The sequence below is a fragment of the Sus scrofa genome, chromosome 13 (assembly GCF_000003025.6).
Source record: "Sus scrofa isolate TJ Tabasco breed Duroc chromosome 13, Sscrofa11.1, whole genome shotgun sequence".
In the NCBI taxonomy this organism is placed as follows: Eukaryota; Metazoa; Chordata; class Mammalia; order Artiodactyla; family Suidae; genus Sus; species Sus scrofa.
This window is the reverse complement of record NC_010455.5, coordinates 191,952,667-191,976,212: the sequence shown is the minus strand read 5'-3', so window position 1 is coordinate 191,976,212 and position 23,546 is coordinate 191,952,667. Positions and strand designations below refer to the sequence as shown.

General features: G+C 37.9%; 1 long non-coding RNA gene across 1 annotated transcript in view; it reads left to right on the top strand.

Annotated features, from left to right (window-relative positions):
- LOC106505844 overlaps positions 1–14,973 on the top strand; it is a 110,831-nt gene extending 95,858 nt beyond the window's left edge. Inside the window, exon 5 of the long non-coding RNA XR_002338024.1 lies at positions 14,178–14,973. This is a non-coding gene — a long non-coding RNA (uncharacterized LOC106505844). The remainder of the gene's footprint in view (positions 1–14,177) is intronic.

Here is a 23,546-nt window from a genome sequence, read left to right as displayed (position 1 = left end):
CTATCTTCACTGTAAGGTACAATTTTGAAAAGGGAAACTCATGACACTTTTGAAAATGTAAATATGTATTAAATATAATATTAAACTACTTAATTAATGAGAGGTCCAGTAATACGATCAAGCTTGTTCAAATGAGATTTAAAGAATATATAAATATAATATAGTATAAATAATATATAAATACATTATAAATATATGTACATACATACATACCCATCCATATACACACAAAACCAGGAATGATGAAGTGAATTTACTAATAGATGGAGCAAAACTGATTAATATTTTACAAGATGATAAAATGTAATGTAATGATGTATGTTTGGGGTCATCTATAGTCTGGGAATAAATATGTCTACCAACAGAATTCATTTGCATTGATTTAGACAAGAATCATTTGCACTGCCATCAATTTCCTACAACCTGACTTTTCCCCCAATAGAGTTTTAAAATTACCTAATCATTAGAAGTAGAATCAAAGGTACAAAGTTCAATAGAATTAGATAACCTCTGGATCCAATAACTCCACTGAGAAAATAGCCAATAATATTTTTTTTGCCCATTTCTAACTGTTGGACAATTTTCCTGACATATTTAATTACATTTTTGACTTTGGTGAAAGGTAAATCTACTCATTTTTAGATGTCATTTGAGATGAGGTATTAGGTGATGTACATTCTACAAGTTCATTAGTTATGGTGGAAAGCCTAACATTAAGGGCCAATATTATGTGTGGCCTTGACCTCTGAGGAAACTGGGAGGCCCTTAAATAGTCCAATCCCGCATTCTCCCCACTCTGCTCCCATTGACATTGACCTTTAGCCAAACAATCCTTATCAAGGGGACAATGTACATTTCCTGAGTAGAGACGGTGTTCTCTGCCAGCCCATATAATAATTCGAATAAGCCAATCAAATTCTCCTGTGGTAACCAGAGGGCACCTCACCCTTTTGATACAACAAAGCCGGCCTCCCACAGCTGTTTGCGGTTACCTGAGCTCTGCTGTTCACTTTGGTCCGAAGTACAACCTGTCTGTCTCTGCATACTTCCTTGGGCCTTGGGTTGTGAGTATCTGTGACTAATGCTACCATCAATTTTGTCTGTCCTGTTTTGGGTGTCAGAGTTCCACCATCCCCATAAGTGGAGTGGAGGGATTTCTCCTTCACCATAGGGTAAATAGATAATGATTAAAACACTAGTGGCAGGGCAGGGGCAGGAAAAATAATATATCCAAGGGCAAACAGACCAAGCTCCAGGAGAAAGGTGGAGTGAGACCAATGGGCTGAAAGAATACTGTAAGTACAAGGAAATAAGTATGTGAATATCAAAACCAAAGGACAGACTCTAGCTTTTTTAAGAGATTGAAAGCTTTTCTAAAGTGGTGGTAATGCATGGAGAAGACAAGATCATGATTGCTTAGAAATAAGCTGGACAGATAAGATATAGCATTGAAAGCCAAATTTAAGAATTTAGAATTTAGGAGTTCCCGTCGTGGCGCAGTGGTTAACGAATCCGACTAGGAACCATGAGGTTGCGGGTTCGGTCCCTGCCCTTGCTCAATGGGTTAACGATCCGGCGTTGCCGTGAGCTGTGGTGTAGGTTGCAGACGCGGCTCGGATCCTGCGTTGCTGTGGCTCTGGCGTAGGCCGGTGGCTACAGCTCCGATTCAACCCCTAGCCTGGGAACCTCCATATGCCGCGGGAGCGGCCCAAGAAATAGCAACAACAACAACAACGACAACAAAAAGACAAAAAAAAAAAAGAAAGAAAAAGAATTTAGAATTTATCTTAAAAGAAACAGGAACAGTTAAAGGGGGTGATGTATGACCAGGGTCATGTTTAAAAGAGTCTTTATGGCTGTAATGAAGCATGAAGAATGTTTAGACTAGAGACTGGGAGTCACTTAGGAAGTCATTAAAGCAGTTTAGGTACAGATGTGGTGTGTTTTTCAAGAGTACAGATAGTAGAGATGGAAATAACTGGGTTTAATTTAGGAAATGTTGAGGAGATAGAATTTAGATGGCTTGGTGATGAATTGGATGTGGGTAGAGTGACCAGATTTAGCAAATAAAAATAGAGGATATCCAGTTACATTTGAATCTCAGATAAATAGCAAATAGCTTTTTTAGTATAAGTACATTCCAGGTAATAGTTGGATCACATAAAAATGCTTCATTGTTTAATTGAAATGGAAATGTCACTGGGTGACCTGTATTAACTTGACAACACTAAATGTATAGTTGAAGAGGAAGGAAGAGTTAGGATGATGCCCAGGTTTTTGAACTATGACATTATCAGAGGATGAAACAAGGATGTTCTACTTACCTAGAACATGACTGCTTCTTGCAAATCAAACATTCCGCAAAGAAAACCCACATCAAAACCCCATCTTTCTGAAGATGATTTTACATTGTGATCTTCTCCATAGACCATGGTATATTTTGAATTTTTTTCCTTGGGAAAAAGAAAAAAGGAAGAACTGTCAGAAATAGGAAAGTCAAAGACAGGAGGCTAAAGTTCTAGTATACATAGAAGTATATTGTGGAAAGGAGTTCTGTTTAGGGGCCAGGGAGCTGGATTTAAGGCGAGAAGACCATGACCTTGGATTATTCTGATGTCAGGTGATTTATGCTTGTCTCTGCTTTTCCTTATGGTCATATGTGAGTTTTTACTTTATATTAAGGGAGGTTTCTCTACTTAACAAGGTGCCAGGATTTCTTAAGTTTCAAAGGCAAACAAGTAAGATTCTGGATATGAAATCTCAGCATCTAAAGGTAATAAACCACTGAAATTAATTTGGGATGAGTCATAAGTCAAAAAGTAAAAGGTAAACCTACAGAACGTCTCAAAGGAAACATAGAGGATATCTTCACAATCACATAATAGACGAAGATTTCTTAAATAAAAAGGAGAAAACCATAAGAAAATTGAAAGTTAGAATTTTATAAAAACTAAAATTCTATTTATTAAAAATATTGTTAAGAAAATGATAGGACAAGCCATAGATTGGACAAAATATTCAAATTGCATATATCTGACAAAGGGCTTCTATTAAAAATATTCTTAAAACTCCTAAATCTCGATAACAAAAAAAGCCTAATTTATTTATTTATTTATTGCCTTTTTAGGGCTGCAGCTACAGCATATGGAAGGTCCCCGGTTGAATTGAAGCTGTAGCTGCTGGCCTACACCACAGCCCCACTAACACCAGATCCGCACTGCATCTGCGACCTACACCACAGCTCACAACAACACTGGATCCTTAACCAACCACTGCCTCCTTAATCCAATGAACAAGGCCATGGATTGAACCCGTGTCCTCATGGATACTAGTCGGGTTCGTTACTGCTGAGACATTTCAGGAAATCTGACAAACCTAATTTAATATAGGCAAAAAAATATATATTTCACAAGAGAAGATATATGAACAGCCAATAAACTCATGGAAACATAATCAATTTCATTAGTGTTTGGGGAAATGTATTCTCCTGAAGACTAGAATGAGATAGCACTTAACACCCACTCAAATGGCTAAAATTAAAAAAGTCTGACAGTACTGTTGGCGAGGATGTGGAACAATTGGAACTGAGATATGCTGATGGGAGAATCAAATGGTACAACCTCTTTGGACAATGGTTTGTCAGTTTTTTATAAAATAAACAACTCTATATCATCTGACTCAGAAATTCCCCTCCTCTGTATTTATACAAGAAAAATGAAACATAGTCCCACAAGCAGATTTATATAAGAATATTCATAGATATTTTATTCATGATAAACCCCAAAGGAAAAAAAAAATCCAAATATCCATCAACCAATGACTAAACAAGTTGATCCTACAGTACAGTAACACTCAGTGAAAAGGAGAAGCAAGCTTCTGATACATAGAAGAACATGGGTGCATTTCAAAACTTTGAGCCAAGAAAGCCAGGTGCAAAAGAGAACACACCGCATAGCTCTCTTTATATGACTTTATATGATATTAGAGAGACACTAATGGTAGTTGCCTCAAAGGTGGTGTGGAGCAGGATAGGCTGGAAAAGGGCAGAGGAAGAATTTTCTGGAGTGATGAGTGATACAGATGCTCTGTCTTTCTTGGGTGGTGGTTATGTGGGTGTACACATTTGTCAAAATTAATTGCACAATACACTTAAAAGCTGAGTATTTTCCTGCAGGTAAATTATGTCTCAATTTTAAAAGATAACAGAAACATGTAAAGTGATAGAGCTCTTGCTTTGTGAGTAGAATAAATGACGCAGATGGTTCTTTCTGCCACAAAAGATGAAAATGAAAAGGCAACACAAGTGGTTCATGGGAAAGAAGGGTAAGAAGCTCAGGTTTATACTCTGGATTCTCTTGATCTCATCCAAATTTTTTTTTTTTTTTTTTTGTCTTTTTGCTATTTCTTGGGCCGCTCCCGCGGCATATGGAGGTTCCCAGGCTAGGGGTCTAATCGGAGCTGTAGCTGCCAGCCTATGCCAGAGCCACAGCAACGCGGGATCCGAGCCGTGTCTGCGACCTACACCACAGCTCACGGCAACGCCGGATCGTTAACCCACTGAGCACGGGCAGGGACCGAACCCGCAACCTCATGGTTCCTAGTCGGATTCGTTAACCACTGCGCCACGACGGGAACTCCTCATCCAAATTTTTTAAGCTCAACATCCTCTCTGAGATAATGTAGATAAAACTACATCTGTGAAAGGTCTTAGTGGAAACCCAAGTGATAAGTAGATATTCAGTAAATATGAGTATCAATAATTTTCTCTCCATCATACCATTTGATCCAGCAATCCCACTTCTGGGCATCTGTCCAGAGAAAACCATAATTTGAAAAGATATATATGTACCCCAATGTTCACTGAAGCACTTTTTTCCAATAGCCATGATTTGGAAGCAACCTAAATGTCCATGAACAGAGGAATGGATAAAGAAGATCTGGTACATCTATACAATGGAGTATTACCCAGCCATAAAAAAGAATGAAATAATGTCATTTGTAGCAACATGGATGGACCTAGAAATTATCATACTGAGTGAAGTTAGTCAGACAGTGAAGATAAACATCATATGATATCACTCATATGTGGAATCTTAAAAAAGGATACAAATAAACTTATTTGCGGAACAGAGAGAGAATCACAGACTTTGAAAAACTTAGGGTTACCAAAGGGGATGGGTGGGGGGAGAGGGATGCACAGGGGTTTTGGGATTGGCATATGCACACTGAGATAAACGGAATGATTGGCCAGTGGGGAACTGCTGTATAGCACAGAGATCTCTATCTGATATTCTGTGATAATCTATGTGGGTAAAGAATCTGAAAGAGAATGGATCTGTATGCATGTATAAATGAATCACTTTGTTGTACAGCAGAAATTATAACAACTTGTAAAGCAACTATACTTCAATAAAACTTTAAAAATAAAAAAATAAAGAGCATGATGTTGACAAATTATACGACATTGTTTTAAAATATTTCGCTTGTTTAATCACTGGAAGGATTTTTTTTTTTTTTTTTTTTTTTGGCTTTTTGCTATTTCTTGGGCCGCTCCTGCGGCATATGGAGGTTCCCAGGCTAGGGGTCTAATCGGAGCCGTAGCCACCAGCCTACGCCAGAGCCACAGCAACGCAGGATCTGAGCCACGTCTGCAACCTACACCACAGCTCACGGCAACGCCAGATCGTTAACCCACTGAGCAAGGGCAGGGACCGAACCTGCAACCTCATGGTTCCTAGTCAGATTCGTTAACCACTGCGCCACGGCGGGAACTCCGGATTTTTTTTTAAAAGAGCTACTCACAATTACTTCTTTTTAAGAACTCCTCTAGAAAATATTTTTTCCCAAGAATAAATCTCTGTCCTGTGTTGTGTGGAATACATATTAAAGATAGTTTTCATAATTTAGAATATTTACAGCTTCTCAAGTAATGCTGAGGTGGACATTCCAACTTATTAGGAGAACTGAAATGAGGGAGTTCCCATTGCAGTGCAGTGGAAACGAATCCAACTAGTATGCATGTGGATGCAGGTTCGATCCCTGGCCTTGCTCAGTGGGTCGGGGATCTGGCATTGCTGGGAGCTGTGGTGTAGGTCACAGACACAGCTTGCATCATGCATTGCTGTGGCTGTGGCATAGGCTGGCAGCTGTAGCTCTGATTTGACCCCTACCTAGCCTGGGGCCTGGGAACTTCCCTATGCCACAAATGTGGCCCTAAAAAGCCAAAAAAAAAAAAAAAGAGAGAGAGAACTGAAATGAAATAAAATAAAAAGCATGAGCTTTGTAAATGTGAGTTAAAACTAATGTACTCATGAAATTATGAATATATTATTTACAGGTGAAACATTCAGTTTAAGCATATCTCAAATCTGTAGTGATTTCAGGAGGTATAAAAGGGAAATTTTGTCTAAGGGGATCCTAGTAGCATGCTACTTCTTTAATAGAGTAAACAAATTTCTTCCTCTCAGTGAATGTAAAACTTATGAAATAATCAGTCTAACGAATGAGGAACAAGAGACGTATAAGAAAATAAGAGAATAACTTCAACTTAAAATGTTATAGCATTTTCCTTTCAATAAACAATCAAAAAATGAAAAGAGGATATATTTTGCTTTTTTATTTAACGGGTTTATAAATGTTGCCTGATTTTAACATGGATAAAAAATTAGTAAATGGGAGTTCCCGTCGTGGCGCAGTGGTTAACGAATCCGACTAGGAACCATGAGGTTGCGGGTTCGGTCCCTGCCCTTGCTCAGTGGGTTAACGATCCGGCGTTGCCGTGAGCTGTGGTGTAGGTTGCAGACGCGGCTCGGATCCTGCGTTGCTGTGGCTCTGGCGTAGGCCGGTGGCTACAGCTCCGATTCAACCCCTAGCCTGGGAACCTCCATATGCCGCGGGAGCGGCCCAAGAAATAGCAACAACAACAACAACAAAAGACAAAAAGACAAAAAAAAAAAAAAAAAATTAGTAAATGAATACTACTGCTGTATATACTTCGACTTCCAAAGCCCATATACTTACTCACTATTTAATACAATTTTCTAACTCAAGCAAAATGACATTGTAAGGGAAGAGACATAGCACATGTCAACATAGGACCCCAAAGCCAAAGGCGCCTAGGAGAACACAAACCTCCAGGCAATTAAAAAGAAATACTGAGGAAGGCTTTGAACTTGCACAGAGTGTAGAATAGCTTGTATTAACTAGACTTCAAGAGATGGAACACCCCAACAATTTAATTGATTTGTAGCGTTTTGTATTTTTTTTTTTAATATATATGATTTGCTACCTCTCTGAGCTTACTGTTTTTCAACTGGGACTTCTAGATATAAAATAATATCACCTGGAATAATTGCAGTGGTGTTTTCTTTCCCTTGCATATTTTCACATCTCATTTATTTTTATACTGTATTTCATTGACTGGTACTTACAGGAAAATGTTAAGTAATTACAGAAACTACAGGCATCTTTGCCTGTGACAATTTAAGAGGAATGCTTTTAATTTCAATATTAGATATGACTTTTGCTTACTTAATTTATATGTACATACATATGTATATATATTTTCAACATTAAATTAATATTCATCTAGTTCTACTCTAAGTTTTTTTTTTTTTTTTTTTAAATCAAGAATGGAAGCCAGAATTCCTGCCGTGGCTTAGTGGAAATGAATCTGATTGGCATCCATAAGGATGCAGGTTCAATCCAGTGGATTAAGGATCCAGTGTTGCCATGAGCTGTGGTGTAGGTTGCAGATGTGGATTGGATCTGGCATTGCTGTAGCTGTGGTGTAGGCTGGCAGCTATAGCTCTGATTTGATCCTGAGCCTGAGAACCTCCATATGCTGTGGGTGTGGCCATAAAAAGACAGAAAAAAAAAAAAAGAGTGGAAGCTAAATTTTGCAAGTTACGTTTTGGGTACCTATTAGGAGACCATATGATTTTTCTCCTTTGACATATAAATATGATAAATTGTATTTATAAATTTTTACTTATGAATTTATTTACAAATATTTTATTTAGTACTTTAAAATTTATACTCCTTAGTGATGTTTATCTGTCATTTTTTATAGTATATAAAATTTTGTTATTACCAATATGATTATACATAATGAATTGTTTTTGTAGGATAAGGGACAGTTTGAACAACAAAGCATTATATAATATAAAAAAATTCACATCTGAAACCATCTGGTCCTTTGGAAGGTAGCCTTTGAAATTTTCAATTAATTCTATAATTACATAATTGTCAATGAATTCATTAACTCATTTGCTTCAATAGAAGTATTAAATTGTTTGTTAGTTGAACTCATTTCCACAAAGTATTTAAATTGGCCAGCACGAACATTAAAAATAGGACATTGATCTTAAATTGGGTAGTATATGATGAGATTCATTTTATTAATGAAGAAACTGTAGTTCTATTGTATTCCATATTTATGTTGTGTATACAATACAAAGTCAAAATAAGTGGCTAATGCAGCATGTTGAGAACATGTTTCTGCCTAAAACTTTGGCCATGTGTTCCTTTAAAGTAAGTAATTGTTTTGCTCATATATATATGTGTGTGTATATATATACATATGCTTTATCATGTGCATCTATATGTGCTCAGACATATAGTGAGTGTTCAATACATATTTGTCCCTTTTAAAAAACATATGAATGAATCAGCCAGTATAAGCACACATTTTTTTTTTAGGGTTGGCAGAACTGTGCTGACACCATGGCTCGCAGAGTCCTGGGAGTTGTAGCATGGTCAGAACAAGTGTTTCTATTCCTTTTTCTCTTAGAAACTGAGAAATACCTCAGGCTGACAGTTGGTGCTGGATTTTCCTTCAATTATCCTATTGGAGGTTAATGGTTAGGGAATACCTTGTTTTGCTAGGATTAAGAAAGAAGAGGAAGATTAAAAGAAGCAGTCACATGTTAAGATTTGCCTTTAGAAGGAAAATATGTTACATACTCTATGTTAAATGCAGACTTAATGGAAAATATTAGCAAAGAAGTGAAATACAGTTTCTTGTTTAGACCTTTTGCTTTCAAAGATCCTAAAAAATGACCACATATTACCTTTATATGACAATAACTCATTTACTCTGTTTATTAACAACAATAAGAGTTGCTAGTTGCTTTTCATTTTTAAATTATTTATTACTATACATACCAATTCTACAAGCAAGGCCATTTTTTTTTTTTTTGGCCAAGCCTGAGGCATATGGAGGTTCTTGGGCCAGGGATCTACCCTGCACCACAGTAGTGACTCATGCTGCTGCAGTGGCAATGCCAGATCCTTAGCCCACTGTTCCACAAGAGAATTGTGGTAATCGTTTAATCCTCAGTTTACACAGAAGTAAACTGAGGCTCAGAGAGAAGCATTCCATAAGTTATGTGTGGAGTAAGTGGGAAGCCAGGTTTTACATTCACACTTGTCTGGCTTCAGTGCCATGCTCGTATACCCTATGCAGCATAATCTGACCGTTTCTCTTTTAAGTGGTAAAAATGTTGTAAAATTTTCTCTCTGGGTCTCCTCTACATCACCCCAGTTCTTTCATCTATTTCATCACTTCCTCGAAAATCAAGTGGATGCACATTAGGGCAGGAAGCTGACTCTAATTTTCCCAGTCTCTTCATCTTTTATCACTCTGTATGTTTCAGCTTGCCTACTTTCATGACCACCAGAACCAAAGTCTGTTCATACAATATAGAGAGCTCTGCTTTTTTTTTTTTGAGTAATCCATCACTAATAATATTCTGGATGCTTTTTACAACTAAATTTTGTTTATGGAAAACATTTTAACAACCTGATATATAATAGAGAGAAATTATATTAAAAACTCGGTGGCATGTTCAAAATAAAGGTCACATGCAAGGCGTTTCACTTCTTTGATAAACCTGTCATAAAGTATGCTGTCACCATCTCCTTTTGCAACTTTCTGGAGCAGTAAATGATCTTTTCCAACCTGTTAGTCTAGTTTCAGTTTTGGAATAGTAACTACTTCTTTTGTTCATAGCCACTTGCCTGGCTTCCTACAAAACATTCCTGGACAGTTTTAAGCTAGTGATCTTCCCAAGAATTGAGTACATAAAGGGTCATGCTGACCCTGACTTATCTGAACATTTTCAAGTCGTCTGGCTCGCCTTACAGTGTGCTAAATAATCCAGTGTCCACAGCACAAAAAAGGTCACTGCCAAAGGCATGTCTTGCAGCTTTTAGGGTGGGTTCCCCTCCTTTTTGCGGGGGGGAGAGTGAGTTTCTATCCATATGAGATGAAGCAACTTTCATTTCTTACAAACTAAAATTTTATTTCCTATAGAACCTACCTTATTTATCTAACTCACTCCAAATGCACACATTTTGGGATAAAAGATACTGAAACCTATGAGGGCTATTACAGATCAAAGCAAAGTGACTGAATAGAATACATTAATAAAATAGAATAACAAATAATAATTTATAACATATAATTATATACATTATATATAATGAAGTATTACATTTATACTTAATACAGAAATTGTAAAATATATATTGTATGTGGTTTGTAAAATTTAAATTATAAAGTATATATTGTATGTGTGTTGTAATATTTATTATAATAATGTAAACACTGGTAAATGTAATAATAAAAATAAATATAGAAAGAAAGCAAGGTAAGAAAGTTTGATGGCCCAAACAGTGGTTGGAGTGCAGAAGAGTGCTGTGTATGGTAGAATGGTTGTAAGGTGGAAGTGACACTTTTGTATAACCTGTCTCATGTAAAAGTTCATTCGATTATTCTATTATAAAAATATAGAAAAACACAAAAATAAGTAAAAATCGCTTTAAGTCTACTACCTTTGCTCCATGAAATTCTAAAAAGTGACATGAAAATATGTCTGTCTCTCCATTCTGCCTACTGAAATAGCCAATTGTTCTTGTTTATTTTTTTTAATACCTGACGATGGTATGGGAGTGGCTTCTGTCTCAATACCAGAAGCTCTGGCTTTCCCATAATCAGTCAGTCTATTAAGACGTACAGCTCTCGCAGTAAATGGGGCTCAGGAGCAGTGCTCTGCTAACTATTTAAGTCACCGCTTCGCTGTCACATATGCAGGAGCGCTGCTCGTACCCACTTTTCAACTGCTTGGCATCAGGGTTCCCTTTCAGACCTGGACCAATTCCTTGCTTCTGCTTCTTTCTAGAAGTGGGTGTCTAAACAGCTTGCTGCTTGCTCATTTCTGCTTGGTAGCTCATCTGCTATTTCTCTCCATCCTCTGCCTTTAGTGTGAGATGAAGCTCCTCAAACCCCCAGTTCTCAGCTGCCTTCAGTGCAAGCACACAGATTCCTTCTGTTACAGAATTTTATCACAGTTTACCATGGGCTATACAGGAGGCTGTCATATATTAACAGGTTCCCCTTCAGCACTGGATGCTCATTCCTTCTGTGGCAAAGGATGCTCCCTGATGACAGCTCCTGGCTGAGTCCGTCTGCAGGCACTGCCCTCTGCCAAAGGAAACACCTTGCCCACATTCAGGGTTGTGTGACTTCAGGATGACTGATTGATTGGTGACTGATTGATGAGAAGGTTCAAAGCCCTGGCCCTCTTTGCCAATCTTTAAAAGGTCAAGAAATTTTAGATCTCCCGGCAGAATCTTTGATGTCCCTGTTGCAAATACATCGCAGTCCAGCTTCTCCTTCTGCTCAATCCTGGTGCCCCCTCCCTTCAGGCGACCCTGAGGGTCATCCTTAATTAAGTGCCTGCATACAATTTTCCGACTAGTTTGTTTCCTGGGCAACCTGACCTGGCATAAAAAGAATAGCATTAAAGGCTGCACAGGTTTTATAATTGATTCCAGGTCTTTAATTTCTGACTCATGGAAGTGCAGTTACTCTAGTGAGGTTCTTCCCTCCCCTGTAAAGTGGAAATAATAAAAGGGTTATATGAAATCTATTTTCCAGGAAGATTATCTAAAGGTAATCTGAATGATAGTTTGTCCTTTGCCTTGTGTTGTGTGACAAGTTCGTTAACACCCTTCCCTACCCAAGAATCATCACCTCTCAGATTTACTTATCCCATCTGACTGGTAAATGGCCATGGGAACAATTGATTTATGCATATGAGAACAGTGTGGGGTGGGCTGACCATTATGTTGTAGTTCTTGGGCAGCAGAACTAACACACATACTAGTTAACTGTGAATTTACTTGTACAATGGAAGTGTGATCAAAGTCTCATATTAAGTCTTGGAATTTAATAAGACTGAAAGTTCCTTGAGGGCAGGGACCAATTTTGATAGTATGTACTCAGCCTTCATATGTTTTATACCTGAATTAATACTCCTCTTATACATGGAAATAATAGCCAAGTACTTCCAGTAATTTGCTGACCAGTATGTTAATTGACAAAAGATATTGACAATAAATTGCTATTTCTTTTGTTCCTTAGCATAGAATTAATTTGACATTAGGGATACTCTGAATATCAATAATATTTCTTAGGATTTGCTATCTTTATAGTCATGTAGTCTATGAATATATTTTTATTTCCCTTTTTGTAATCTTTATATGAACTTATTAGATCTTTATAACCTTATTTCATTGGTTAGGACCTTTGGGATGACACCAAATATAAGTGGTGAAAGTCGACATCCTTGAACTTGAAAAAAGGTTCAATATTTCACCATTAAGCACTATGTTAGCTGTAGGTTTTTGGTAGATGTCTATTATAAGATCGAGTTGTTCCCTGCCCCTGCCCCCCGGACTTCTAGTTTGCTAAGAGGTTTTTTTTTTGGTGTGTGTGCTTATGAATTTATGTTTAATTTTGTCAAGAAGTATTTTTTTTGTATGTATTGTTATATTCACATGATTTTTCTCCTCTATTCTGTTAATCAATTATATTGACTGATTTACAGTTGTAGAGTTAGTCTTGAATACTTGGTCATGATGTATTATTTCTATATTGCTGTATTTGATTTATGAATATTTTGATATGAATATTTTGTTCTATTATTTTTTCTTATATGTATATATTTTTTTCTTGTAATGTCTTCATTAGGTTTTGGTATTAGGGCTATGTCAACCTCATAAGTTGAACAGTATTTCTTCATCCTTTATATTCTAAAAGAGTCTATGTAATACTGGTGGGAAGTGTCTGATAGAATTCAGCAAATGCTACCTTGGTCTGAAGTTTTCTTTGTGGCTTTGTGAGTAGGTTTTAAATTATGACCTCAATTTCTTTAGTGCTATTCAGATTTTCTCTTTCTTACGTATAAATTTTTGGAAGTTTTGTTTTTTCAAGAAATTTATCTATTTTATCTATGTTGTCAAATTTATTGAATTATTTTGAACATAAATGTCCTCAAAATATTTCCTTAAAAACCTTTTATTTGTGTAGGATCTGTAGTTATGCCCCCATTCATTTCTAATGCTGGTAATTGGTTACTGATGTTACCTTCCTTCCAACCTCTCTTCTTTACTTCTTTCTTTCTAAGTGCCTTCATTTTTTAAAAATTAGTTTTTTCTGGGTCTATACACTTTGTTAATCATTTCAAATCCAACATTTGGGTTTTGACTTTCTCTATCATATTTTTCCTGTCAATAATATTAATAATTTTTATTGTGTGCCCCCCACGTACATCATGAAATATATAACATTTATCTATAATTGTCAAAATAATATTGCAGGGAAAATATTGCTTCTCTTAGTTTAAATGTGTGGAAAAAATGATGCAAACTGGTTAATTTTTTTTCTATTTTATAAATATCAGAGGCTGTATTTGAATTTAGGACTCTGTGATCTCAACAATGATGCCTTTTATTAGATTGCAGTGCCTCATGGCAAAGTGGTAGGGTGTGTGAATATATGAATTCCGATTCTAAGTCCAGTTCTTACGGCAACACATCAACAGCACCAAACTTATTGGATCAATACAGTAGGGATGCCTTGATTGCATCACTATAAAACCTGTAGCCAGTTTTGGTGAGGTCATCAAACCAGCATATGTACTAATCACATCTAGAAACCACATCTTAATATTTTATAATTTGCTTACTGGAAATCTTATCAAGGATATAAGAAGCAAAGTTTCTGGAGGAACTGATCATATAATGGGAGTATAAGAAAATTTACCTTTTATTTCTCCATGGCAATTACTCTCACTGAAACAGTCTCCTCTGCTCTGCTTTCCTCCCTCTAGATGATCAAATTTTTGAAGATTTCTCTGTGAGAGATTTCCTATTAGTTCCAATCCACACTGATGACCTAGGAAGATGCCAGCAAGAAAGAATTAAGCACATTTGATGGATTGCAGAAATGACACCCCAGTCTTTATTTCTTGGAGACTAATGGAACACGTTAAGCACCCCTAGATGTCTTAATCTCTACCCTAAAGGAAAATGTGTTGGGTGAAATATGTCCACAATAAATATGTAGAAACTTAGTCTACAAAGATTGCGTGATTTTATTTTGGGGACTCCTTTGACATATTGGGGTATTCCTATGGTAAGTAACTTGAAAAGGGTACCTCAGATCAGCTTTCTGTTTACTGCATCAATGTCAGTGGGATAAATGAAAAGATGGCTTACTTTAGGTCTTAGACCTCTGCAGCACTGGTAAAAGAAAATGTATATGACTATCAGGATGGTCTCTTTTTTTGTTTTTTTGAATGTTTCATCTGTTCACAAAGTAATATGTATTCATGCAGTCCCGGGACTGCCCAGATTCCTTCCCTTTAATGCTTGTAGTAAGGAGCATCCATTCCTGAACTTTTAGTGACTTTTTCTTTCTCTGCTTTTGATTTTCTAATGAAATGGATTCATCTGTTTTTCTCATTCATGTGAGTTCTAAGATGACAGAAGGTAATCAGATAAGCAAATTCACCTTACTGATGATCAGTAAAGTCTTAACATAGGTCATTGATACACTTACCCCAATACTAGAAAAGGTAATATTAAGGTAATATTAAGTTCCCATTGTGGCTCAGTGGAAATGAATCTGACTAACATCTATGAGGATGCAGGTTCGATCCCTGGCCCTGTTCAGTGGGTTAAGGATCCGGTGTTGCTGTGTGCTGTGGTGTAGGTTGCAGACACAGCTCAGATCTGACGTTGCAATGGCTGTGGTGTAGGCCACCGGCTATGGCTCTGATTTGACCCTTAGTTGGGAACCTCCATATGCTACAGTGGTGGCTCTAAAAAGCAAAAAAAAAAAAAAAAGAATTAAAGTGAAAATAAAAATATCATAAACCCTGGGTCTTGGTGAATTCTGTGAGTATATAAATTGTGTGAAATGTTCAAACCAGCCTGATAAAATTTGACTTAGGTTCATGTTATTGGGAATTTCCCTTCTGTGAAACTGTCACAATGATAGTATCTCTCTCTTAAGTTTGCCATGGTGATAAAAATGTGATGACCTGTAAAAAGTCCTTAGTTTTGTGTTTTTGTCGTATTAAATATCCATTAGGACATTAGCTACATTTTAGTTATCATATCTAGAAATTTAGCAGTTTAAGAATACATGGATCGAGTAAAGGAATCAAAGTTAAATCTCTTTTTGAACATAACACCTTACCTAAGAAAAAAAATGCACTTCTAAAAGTAAACTTGTACGGCAGTGTTTTTTCCATCCTTGGCAATTAGTACTGCTCTTTTGGGCAATGTATACAATGAGTTGATTTATACATTTCAAGAGTACTCTATAGCATTGATTGGTCATATTTCATTAATAAGGGTGTAGGTTTACTAAAAAAAAAAACTTCTGACTTGAGAAAACCTGAAGGCAAGGTCATAAAGATGACTAGGGACCAGCCATAAGTCAAATAATGGTGACAGTGGGGCAAGTGGGAGCCAGATGAAGGGGAGTGATGGCCTCTATAAGGCAGACTAAAACATTTCCAAATACTGAGTAATTCACCCTTCAATTCTCTCAAATAACACCTACTAATTTTTATAAATGGCATGTTTATTGATGCCTTTATTACAAAATAAAAATTTCTGGGCTATTATCATGAAGGGACAAAACACACAAGGAATTAATAAGGTCCCAAATCTACATGAGACAGCCAGACACACAGTCATATTAAGACAATGCAATGTGGCCAACATGCTATGACAGCCTGGAGAAGGAAGTTCATCTTTGCTTGGGGGCTTTGGCAAGGACTGTAAAGGGGCAGTGACACTGCATCAGGACTGCAAAGCATAAGTAGGAGTTACTGAGTAGGAAATTAGGGGTTCTGGCAAAATGATCTTTACTGAACTTGCCCTACATGGATCCCATGATGTTGCGGTAAGTGTTTCATGAATATTGTCTTACTTGAGTTGTGTAACCATGATATGGGAGGATATTCTATCTCTGTTTTACAAGTCTTAAAATTCTTGGTCATAAATAAAAAAGGCTCAAGTTTACACAGTTAGCTAGAGGCAGATGTGACCCCAAATCCAGGACTATTTGACTTGATATTTTCTTCATTTCAAAACATTACCCTGAGGACAGTCCAGGAAAGATCCTAGAGTGCCAAAGTTATGGCATTTTGGGACAGAATGGTTAGTTGCAGAAAGAGTAAGTAGCCAGTGTATAGTTTTGGGAAAGGGAAGAAGTGCTATAAGGAAATAAAGTTGAAGGATTGTCTCATATTCCATTCTCTTTAAGGCTTATCCTGGAATTTCAATGTTTATAATCACTCACTCCTTACTTAAGTAACTATCATCCTTATTTCTCAGACCTGCATACGCAGGTCACGACATCAAATTACAAACACACATTTCTAAGTTTATTCTCTCTCTCTTTTCTTTGACTCACAGTATCATGTTCATCTTCATGAAAAAATAATCACAAACATAAATCCAGTATTTAAACCTAAAGTGTAGACATTGTGTTCCTTCAAGCCCAGACTCCATCTTATTATCTTGAACTTAAGAAAGACACTTGGAGTTCCCGTCGTGGCGCAGCGGTTAACGAATCCGACCAGGAACCATGGGGTTGTGGGTTCAATCCCTGCCCTTGCTCACTGGGTTAACGATCCAGCATTGCCGTGAACTGTGGTGTAGGTCGCAGACACGGCTCAGATCCTGCATTGCTCTGGCTCTGGCTCTGGCTTAGGCTGGCAGCTACAGCTCCGATTAGACCCCTAGCCTGGGAACCTCCATATGCTGCGGGAGTGGCCTAAGAAATGGCAAAAAAGACAAAAAAAAAAAAAAAAAAAAAAAAAAAGAAAGACACTTAATGAACTAATTATAATTGACTTGTGGCTATTCAAGTTTTTTAGGAAGCAATTGTGGGTTTTCTTTTGCTTTTTTTTTCCCAGGGCTGCACCCAAGGTATATGGAAGTTCCCAGGCTAGGGGTTGAATCAGAGCTACAGCTGTCAGCATACACCACAGCCACATGGGATCTGAGCTGTGTTTGCAACCTGCACCACAGCTCGTAGCAATGACAGATCTCTGAACCACTGAGCGAGGCCAGGGATCGAACCTGTATCCTCATGGATACTAGTCAGATTAATTTCTGCTGCTCCACAATGGGAACTCCTTTTTTCTTTTCTTTTTTTTAATATATGATTTACCCTTCCATTGAAAAGCATTCTGACCAAAATAAAGGTCAGACTTCCTAGTTCAAAAATCACTAGTCTATTAGGTCATTGGGTTCTGCCTCATAAATCCTCTCTGTGACTTTTTTTTTTTTTTTTTTTTTGCCTTTTTGCCTTTTTGCCTTTTCTAGGGCTGCTCCCGTGGCATATGGAGATTCCCAGGCTAGGGGTCTAATTGGTGCTGTAGCTATCGGCCTATGCCAGAGCCACAGCAACGCGGGATCCGAGCCGCGTCTGCAACCTACACCACAGCTCACGGCAATGCCGGATCCTTAACCCAGTGAGCAAGGGCAGGGATCGAACCCTCAACCTCATGGTTCCTAGTCGGATTAGTTAACCACTGCGCCACCATGGGAACTCCCTCTCTGTGACTCTTGAGAGTAAGCTTGTTTATTTTATTTGTCCTCTCTTTGGATTTTTGGGAAGATTTCTCCATAATCAGCTGAACACACACGCTTGTGCATGAAACTAAGATCCAAGTCAGCAGGTTTATAGGTTTGGGAGATTCCTACAGAATTCTCTTATGGTAATAACTGGGGAGTTTCTGTCCATCTTTATATTCTAGTAATCTATTGCTATGTTACTAAAACCTCAAAACTAGTAACACAAAATGATGACATTTATTTTACCTAAGTTTCTGCAGTTTTGGTGGGGCTTGTGGAGACAAATGTTTCTGCTCCATTTATCATTAGCTGGACCAGTACAAGACTAGGGACTAGAATCAGAAACTAGTTTGCTCATTTGCATGTCTGACAAATGATGCTGGCCCTCAGCTGGAAGCTCCGCTGGGGTTATGGTCAGAATCCCTGTATATGACCTTTCCATTTGGCCATTTGGATTCCTCACAGCTTGGTGATTAAGTTTTAAGAGTGAGTACCTCAAGAGAGAGTCAGGTTGAGGCTGAATCATCTTTTTATAACTTATCCTTGGAAATTATGTAGAAGCCACGTCAGCCGTGTTCTGTTCATTTGGAATGAATCACTCTGTCCAGTCCATATTCAAGGGGAAGGGAATTAGAAGCTATTTTTTTTTTTTTTGAAAGGAGACATGTCAACAAAAATTTGTGGACATTTTTTTTACAACACTGTACTTTTTGTCTCCATTTCAAATGAGGAAATGGAGCATCAGGAAATGCGAGAGCTGAGATTACATCTTGGGATATCTTACCCCAACTTTAATTTTTTCTCCGTGCTAAGTGTATTAATACATTTTTGAAGTGTACTTTTATGATAAATAATTTGTAATATTTTTTCTACATCAGATCCTGGCAGACCATGGCCCATGGGCCAAATATAACATAGCATCTGTTTTTATAAATAAAGTTTTATTGAGACACAGCCATACTCTTTCATTTAGGTGTTGTCTGTGGCTGCTTTTGCTCAACAATGGGAGCTGAAGAGTTGTGATAAAGACCTTATGGGGTGCAAATCCGAAATTATTTACTATCTGACCCTTTATAGAGAGTATTTTTCAAAAGCTGTTTTAAATTGCTCATTTTTGTACACATGATTTCTCAGCTTGAAGAGATGGAACTTCTCAAGCTTAATGCTAAATGCTTTAGCTTAATGCTAAAACTGAATGGTGCCTCCAGCTGAGGGAACCCTAAAACTTCAGTGCTTAATGTATGAACAAGTCGGTTGATGTAAATTTCAGTCTTTAACGTGGACTTTCTTAGGTTTTAGTGCTGTAAATCAGAAAAATGGCCTTCAAGCTGGTAATATTAGTCTTTATAAAAACCTGGCAGGAGATCTATTTTTGACAGGCAGGCCATTCAGTCCATCTTAAATTACACCACACCAGGAGGTATAGGCCCTTTACAACCATGCAAAGGCCATCTTTTTAGGAACTAAAATTTTTGTTCTTATAATACCCCAAACACAAATGTTTACTGTCAGTGCTGGGTGCATTACAATGTCATTACTTAACCCCAAGATCCAAATCACAGCCAGTTACAGGTGAATGAATAATAAAATTACAGATGTTTTAAATATTAGAAAAATGTAAATTGCTTAAAAAAACTTGAGAACATAAAATCATAATTAAAAACAAACATGTATAACTGATTCACTTTGCTGTACATCTGAAATTAATACAACATTGTAAGTCAACTATACTCCAATAAAATTTAAAAAAAGAATGTAAATTATAAAACTTACAATTTTAAATATATTATTAAGAAAACATAAAGACTGGGAAATCAGTTTTCATCTGTTAGGAGGAATAAATTCCAAATGAATCTGTGCTATATACATTGATTATTTTTTCCTACTGTCAAGCACCAAAATCCTCTTTCTATGGTTTGAAGAATTCCGTTATGAGTTTTGGTGGGAGGCAGAAACTGCCTCCTACTGGAAAAATTGAAAACTTGAGATACTAAATTTCCCAGCTTCCCATGCACTATAACCCGGACTCCTTGCCATGGTGCCAGAAGCAGAGGTGGGAATGCATTCTTTGGAGGGAGTTGGCAGTTGCTATAAGTTCAAGTTTCCTGGTGCAGAACTGGCAGTGATGTCAACTGTTTCGTTTCATAGTCTTTAAAATGGACTAAAATTTTTTTCAGACAATTCTGTGGCATGATTTGACATTTTTTCCAGGCTCTTTAACCCTAAACCTGATTCTCCAACATCCCCAATGATTCCATGAGCTACGTGTTATCTTTTCAACAGGATTTTTGTCGCCTAAGTCACTTAGAGTGACTCTATTGCTTATATCCCCACAAGAGAAGAGATCTGTAGACATGCAGCAACCACTTTATAAACATGGAAGATATGTGTTGTATGAAAGAAAATGTTAAATATGGGGGGATAGCCAAACCAACCCTACATCCATTAACTCAGAGAACTAAAATGATGGAGCTGCTCAATCAACCAACCTTGGCTTTGCCTGTGTTTGGGCAGCCAGATTGACATAGTCGATGCAATTCTAGACTGGCAGGGATGTGGGTAAATTGCCATTTTAAGCAACACTGATGTAAGTGTGAATTGGTGCAATACTTTGGGAAATAATTTGACAGTTTCTATAAAAATTAAATATGCGGGTGTTCCTGTTGTGGCTCAGCAGAAAGAAGCCATGAGGATGTGGGTTCAATCCCTGGCTTTGCTGAGTGAGTTAAGGATCCCATGTTGCCATGACTGTGGTGTAGGTTGCAGATGTGTCTCAGTTCCCAGGCTGCAGTGGCTGTGGTGTAGGCCAGCAGCTATAGCTCCGATTTAACACCTAGCCTAGGAACTTCCATATGCTACAGGTATGGCCCTAAAAAGCAAAAAAAAAAAAAAAAAAAAAAAAAAAATTCATATGTTCTTTGATCCAACATTACCAGTTTCTGGAACCTATTCTGCAGATAAAAAAAGTACTAGCATATATAGATATATGAAGAATATTTATTGTAGCATTTATAGTGGCAAAATTTTGGAAGCAATCTGAATACCCAGCAATAGGGTATAATTGCATGGAATATCTACATCCATATGTGTATGTATATCTATATGTCTGTCTATGTATCATTATATACCTATAAAAAATACCTAGAATGGTAGCCAGTATAATAAATATCATCCCATTTTTTTTTATAAAAGATAGGAATCAAAACTCCTTTATAAAAGTAGTTTGGGGATATATTTGCATGAATGCAGATCAGCATGTGGAAAGATACGTTCACACTGTTGACATAGATTACTTTAAGGGAGTGAGGGGAGCGAGGTTATAAGCAGGAAGGTGGTGATAGATAACATTAAGTTTTTTCTTCATGTGGCTTATAATCATTTGACTTATTCATGCATTTTTTTTTTTTTTTTTTTTTGGCTGCATCTGTGACTTATGGGAGTTCCCAGGCTAAGGGTCAAATTAGAGCTGAAACCGCTGGCCTACGCTGCAGCCACAGCAACACTGGATCTGAACCACGTCTCTGCGACCTACACCACTGCTCACGGCAATGCCAGATCCCTGACCCACTGATGGAGACCAGGGATCGAATCCATATCCTCATGGATACTAGTTAGATTCATTTCCACTGCACCACAACGGGAACTCTTCATGCATTATTTTATTTATTTATTTATTTAATTTTATTTTTTTGTCTTTTTGCTATTTCTTTGGGCCGCTCCCTCGGCATATGGAGGTTCCCAGGCTAGAGGTTGAATTGGAGCTGTAGCCGCCAGCCTACGCCAGAGCCACAGCAACGCGGGATCCGAGCCTTGCCTGCAACCTACACCACAGCTCACGGCAACGCCAGATCGTTAACCCACTGAGCAAGGGCAGGGACCGAACCAGCAACCTCATGGTTCCTAGTCAGATTCGTTAACCACTGCGCCACGACGGGAACTCCCATGCATTATTTTTTAAATGGAAAAAAAAAAAAATCCAGAGTGGAAAAGCTTTCTCCAAACACTATCCTCCTCTGAAGCTGATGAGTAAGTTTTGGGAGACAGCATGCTGCCGTGCTTATGAACACAAGACTAGAGTCATTTCTGGGCTTAACTACTGACCTTTTATTTACTAGCTGTAAGAGCAGGAGCACAATACTTTCTCATTAAGCATCGGTTTCCTTATTTATAAAATGGAAATAGTGATGTCTACTAGTCCCTTGCCTTCCACCGCCTGCTGTGGGACCGCTGCTCATTCTTTTCAGTGATCTCTCAGTGGAGGGGATAACCACAGAAATCAAGGCTGTTATAATTGGTACTAAAGCAACCTTTTTTTTTTTTTTTTAAATGATTCCTTTAATGCTCTAGGCATTTTAAACATTCATCAAAAAAATCGTCTTGTTTCAGGAGTCATTTCCTTTTAAATCCGGATTCTGAGTCCAGGATCAGAGACAGTTTTCTCTATGACCCCCCTCATGCTGATGGGCCCCACTCTGGCGGCTCATATTCTCTGGCAGAGTCCCCATCATCCATAGCAGGCCTGGATGCAAGCTTGGGGCCTGACCCGGGGACTATTTCAAGGGCATTTAGTGAGGACACATGAGACTAGGGAGACTGGAGAATCTTACTACCAAGGTTCTCAATGCCACCTATGTGTAGAATCACTTGGGAAGATTTTAAAAAATGTTGGTGTCCACACCTTCCCCCTCCCCCACCCTGACCCATTAAGTCAGAACCTCAGGCATCAGCATGCTTTGAGATGCCTTGAACCACTGCTTGAGAAGGGAGGGCAAACTCATCACAGCAATTTTTTTTTTTTTTTTCTAGCTGTGCAGGCAGCATGCAGAATTTCCTGGGGCAGGGAGCCACCCCTGCCATAGCAGTGACAATGCTGAATCCTTAACCAGCTGAGCCATCAGGGAACTCCATAGCAATCTTTTAATTGGAGGCTCTGCATCCCATTGTATCTGCTTTGTTGGATAAAATACAAACTCCCTGACAAAGAGCAGCAATTCTCTTCCAGCTAATGCTGGTCTTGGAATAAATGCAGGCGAGTTAGCAAATGAAGATGCTTGAAGTCTGAGCTGAGAAAAAGCACAAAATTTCGTCATTTCTCATCCTAGCAACTCTTTTTCATTTGCCATGTATCCTTGAAGATCAGAGAAATGTCCTTTTTGCCTCTGTTTCTCATATCTTATTTAGTTCAGGGATTTAATTTATAGGACTAACCACGTGAACAAACTTTTAATCTAGCCAACCCATGTCTAAAGTATTTACCCAATAATCTATTAGTTTGCTAGGGCTGCCATAACAAAGTACCATGTTCTAGGTAGCTGAAAGAACAGAAAGGTATTGCTTCACAGTTCTGAAGGCTAGAAGTCCAAGATCAAGGCATCAGCAGGCTTGATTCTCTCAGAAGCCTCTGACAAAGAGTGTGTTCTGTGCCTCTCTCCTAGCTTCTTGGGGTTTGTTGGCAACCTTCGGTATTCTGCTTTTAGACACAACACCCAGTCCCTGCCTGCATGTTCCTATGGTGCTCTCTCTGTGTGCATGTCTGTGTTCCCTTTTTCTTAAGGACACCAAATTGTATTGGGTTAAAGGACAACCTTACTCCAGAATGA